Genomic DNA, 4932 nt, shown 5'->3' with positions numbered 1-4932 from the left:
TTGTCACTGAATGCAATCATATCCACACAGCAATTCTTCAAAATCTCTCTAGTCTCTACTGTCCAGCCTCCCCTGGACAGTCTTCTCTGGACAGTTACTCCAACAAAAGCAGAATAATCATACTAAGACTGAGGGTGAATCTTTATTAACCAAGTCTGTAATGAAGCTCATATGCTGCAGTTCAAGAAATGGGTTTGGTTGATAACTAGCGTTGTGAGTTTCAGAGCAAGAGAGAGAGAGAGACTCTCTCCGAAAGCCTTTAGCTTCCATCACAAAGCAACAGCACAGCTGCAGTTTGAGGGCATTGTGCGGGAAATGGCGTTATGCTATAATTAAAATCTAATAATGAATAAAGAATAGAAATGATGATCACTTCAACGGATTTTAAAGATGGGGTCTATTAGGCAGAACCTCATTTTCCCTTTGCTGTAGCCAATATGCTTATTGTATTACGTGTGATGTGGCGTCTACATGGGGACATCGCTTCTAGTCAATGGCAGTAGAGCAACACAAGAGCTGAAAGTCCCACCCATTCAGTCTCTGGAGGTTCTTTAGAGCTGAGCCCAGTTATTTGTGAGCACATTACTCGTGCCAAAACCAGCTGTCATACAGAGCAGCTTCTTCATCAGGAAATATGACACTAGTGCGCTCACAGACATGGAGGCTTTAGACTGACCTAGTTATGATCTCATCAAGTTTGCTAACCTCAGATGTCCTTCAGCAAAGTTCAAGAAGGCCTAGAAAGAAGACCTTCTGGTTACATTGCATATGTAGTTCTGTTCAGTTATACACTACCAGTCCAAATGTTTGTGGACACCCCTTCTAATGAATGCCTTCAGCTACTTTAAGTTGCACCCATTGCTGACACAAATGTGCAAATGCACACACACACACACACACACATTGCGCCTAGGCTCTGTAGAAAAGACTTTCTGGAACAGATAAACATGACCCTAGTGGCACCATGCTGCCTAATGCCAGGTGTTGGACAGAGGGGGTTATAAAGCCCCCCTAGCATTGAGCGATGGAGCAGTGAAGCTGTGTTCTCACAACTTACAGGACGCGACTTACAGAATCTGCTGCTAAGGTCTTGGTGCCAGATACCACAGGACCCCTTCAGAGGTGTTGTGGAGTCTGTGCCTTGACCCATCACTTACAGTACGTGTCCACTGTACGTGAATTTGTCTTCAAATGCACAGCGAGAGAAGTTGAGCTAGCTTCAACTTAATGCAAAGTACATGTGGCAGACACTCCACACTGGCCAGTCAGGCAAAAGGGGACGCGAACCCAGATGGCATAGGAACATTTCCAGCGTAAATAGAGTATTGCAGCTGCCACAGCCCTCTTCTTTCCCTGGTGCATGGTGTAGCTTACTTAGAGTGTTTAATATCCATATTCATAGTTGAGTACAGTTATAATAACTGGCAAATTTGAGCGGGAAGGTGTGTCATTAGATAATTCAACGACTGTCTCACTTCGGTGAACTTGAGTGTACCAGAAAGATAGATGTTCCAGTAAATGTATGTTTAAAGGAAAAGAATTATTTAGACTTCAAATAAGAATCAGATGCATCACATGTCTTGGAATATAGGAATCAGATGCACACTTACGATTCAGCTTTGTAGATTTTTTCAGAAATTGGACATCATGTCTCTGAATATAAGAATCAGATGTGTACGTATGAGTGAGACATGCGTGTGTTCAAGTGTAACAATCAGAAGTGCTTCAAAAAAAAAAAAAAAAACAGGCTTGCGTGTCTCTCTAACTGCCCCCCGAGGGATGTTTTGGTTGCCGGCTCTCATCTTAGTTTTCAGCAGCCGGTTGTGTTAGGTTAAGTTTTAATCTCATTGGGTCAGTGGCAGGGGAGCAAGAGAGGATATGAGGTGAAGAGAAAGCATGAGGTCATCATCGTCGAGAGCAGACCGATGCATGACTTAGCTGCAGATGGCCTTCGCTCTCATCTGTTTAACTTAACTTTCATGCAAGTCAGAGAGTTGCATTGGGTTTTACAGTCTAATAAAGAGGATATACTGAGCTGAATGCTTTTCCAACTCCATATTTAACTAGCCGCTCATCCTTGAACTCTCCATGTCTGTCTTGTAAAGTCAAAAGAATTTGCTTCATCAGATAATAAGCACACTGTTCAAAGTTTTGGAGGTTCTTCATTTTGAAATGGTGGAGGAACATCTAAAGGTGCTTTGAGGAACTTTCAGGAAAAGGTTTTTTGAGGAAGTTTTGGAGGTTCTTCAATTTGAAACTGTAGAGGAACCTCTTAAGGTGCTTTGAGGAACCTTCAAGAAAAGGTTTTTAGAGAAAAGGTTTCAAATTGAAGAACCAAAACTTCCAAAAGTTAAAGTTCCTTAAAGAAAATTGGGAGTTTATTTTTATTTGAAACTGTAGAGGAACCTCTTAAGTTGCTTTGAGGAACATTCAAGCTTCAAAGGTTTTTAGAAGAATAAGGTTCCTTGAAGGTTCCACAAAGGCACCCTAGGAGCTTCCTCCACAGTTTGAATTGAAGAAGTTCCAAACTTTTGCCTTGAAGAACTTTTGGAGGTTCTTTAATTTAAAACTGTAGAGGAACCTCTTAAGTTGCTTTGAGGAACATTCAAGCTTCAAAGGTTTTTAGAAGAATGAGGTTCCTTGAAGGTTCCACAAAGGCACCCTAGGAGCTTCCTCCACAGTTTGAATTGAAGAAGTTCCAAACTTTTGCCTTGAAGAACTTTTGGAGGTTCTTTAATTTAAAACTGTAGAGGAACCTTATAAGGTGCTTTGAGGAACATTCAAGCTTCAAAGGTTTTTAGAAGAATAAGGTTCCTTGAAGGTTCCACAAAGGCACCCTAGGAGCTTCCTCCACAGTTTGAATTGAAGAAGTTCCAAACTTTTGCCTTGAAGAACTTTTGGAGGTTCTTTAATTTAAAACTGTAGAGGAACCTCTTAAGTTGCTTTGAGGAACATTCAAGCTTCAAAGGTTTTTAGAAGAATGAGGTTCCTTGAAGGTTCCACAAAGGCACCCTAGGAGCTTCCTCCACAGTTTGAATTGAAGAAGTTCCAAACTTTTGCCTTGAAGAACTTTTGGAGGTTCTTTAATTTAAAACTGTAGAGGAACCTTATAAGGTGCTTTGAGGAACCTTCACGCACGAGGAAACATATTGCAATTTTTCAAAATAAAACTAACCATATGTGGTTAGTGGGCAAATAAAGAATATGGTTTTATTTTTATGCCATTTCTGGGTTTTTGTGTGGGACATAGTGTGAGTCTGGCAGTTGTTCTTCTACATTGGGTCCACATATCAAGGTGAATGGGCCAATAGAAATGCTTCAAATGACAAATCTTTACACATTGACTTCTACTGTAAAGATGCCATTTTGGAGATACAATGTTTTTGTGTGACAGTGACGGCAATAGTTAGTACACTCTTAATAGGTAAATAAGCTCTGAACTACTGAGACTAAACTTAAATCAGTTTGCTGTGTACTCAATTACTAATTAAGTACTCATGAATAATTAATACCATACAGTCGATCAGCATATCAGCAACGCTTAATCTATGACTTATTTATGACTTAATAATTATTTATGACCAATAATGTAAATGTTTTGGTGGCAGCTGTGGCCTAAAGTTGAAACCAGAAGGTTGCTGGTTCAATTCCCCTGACCATCAGCATCTGCTTACCCTCCCGTGTGTGTGTGTGCTCATTGCTCCTTTTCACTAGAGCGTGTGTGTGTTTGTGTGTATGTGCTCTGCTCTGCAATGGCTATTAAGTGTTACCGTGTCACAAAGGTCTACATCAAACCGCCATTGAGTTCACCATTGAGTGTACTGACTTTTTGGCAACACTTGCATTGAAGTAATAGGCTGCATTCAGGTGGAAATCATGTACACATTGGAATCAGGTCACGCCAGTGCATGACTGTATCATTTGCACAGAGCAGCTGCTGAAAGAAATGAAATAAAAAAAGGACGTCATTTTCCATAGAGTATGACACTAGGCCAGAGCAGGCCCAGATCTGCTTTAAACAACTGCTGTTCTGTCCTACGAGGCAAGACACCAATCCTCCGACGGCGATTTCCACTCCAAAAGTAATCCAAGGTGGATTTCAGTGAAACGGCCTAATCTGCAGCTGCACTCTCTGCTCTAAATAAGTGCAATATACAGTAACTGGGCCAAAGCACTCCTCCCGTACATGCTTTCTAACAAAAAAGGACTACAGTGGATTTCCCGGCAATGTCAAATGAGTTCAGTATTTGAAAATAATTTATTTTTCATCCCAGTTATACCAACTATCCTAGTGCATTAGTAATAAATTTTCTTTATATTAACATACATTTACATATTGGTATTTATTGGACAGTGCCGGTACACTGTAGCACTGTACAGGAGTGAGTTGTGCTTCTTCTATGGAGCTAAATGAACAGCAGTAGGCTCTGCTGAGTGCGGGTGTGGCGGGAGTGTGTGTGTGTGTGTGTGATCACAGGCCTCTTTGAAGATGTTGTGCTTTAAGCCTTTAAGAGCTTTGGAAAAGAGCAGCAAACCTGCTATTTATAAGGTGTCGACTAATAGGCCTGTGGCACTCTTTCTCTCTCTCTTTTGTGGCCTTCAGAAGGTGAGGGGTTAATGGAAACGTGTGTGTGTGTGTGTGTGTGTGTGTGCTGAGTTGCATTAGGCCCTTTAATTGCAATGGGCTTGTGTCCCAATTACAAGGTAGGCAGCCAGCACAGGATGCAACTGGGCCGAAAAAATAAGGTTGAATAAAGCTTACGGTTCTAAAGGGGGAAAGAGTTCCTTTCTGCTTTTACCATTGAAGAGCTCCCTTGTCCTTCAATCATCTGCAAATTCAGTTTCTTATAAGTTTATTTCCAAACACAGCAGTAAACAGTGGAGTGAAAGGCATCAGATACTGCTGAGCTTGTAACATCTGTCAAAGCTGCC

This window comes from Salminus brasiliensis, chromosome 15 (assembly GCF_030463535.1).
Source record: "Salminus brasiliensis chromosome 15, fSalBra1.hap2, whole genome shotgun sequence".
Classification (NCBI taxonomy): domain Eukaryota; kingdom Metazoa; phylum Chordata; class Actinopteri; order Characiformes; family Bryconidae; genus Salminus; species Salminus brasiliensis.
Note: the sequence above shows the minus strand (reverse complement) of the source record.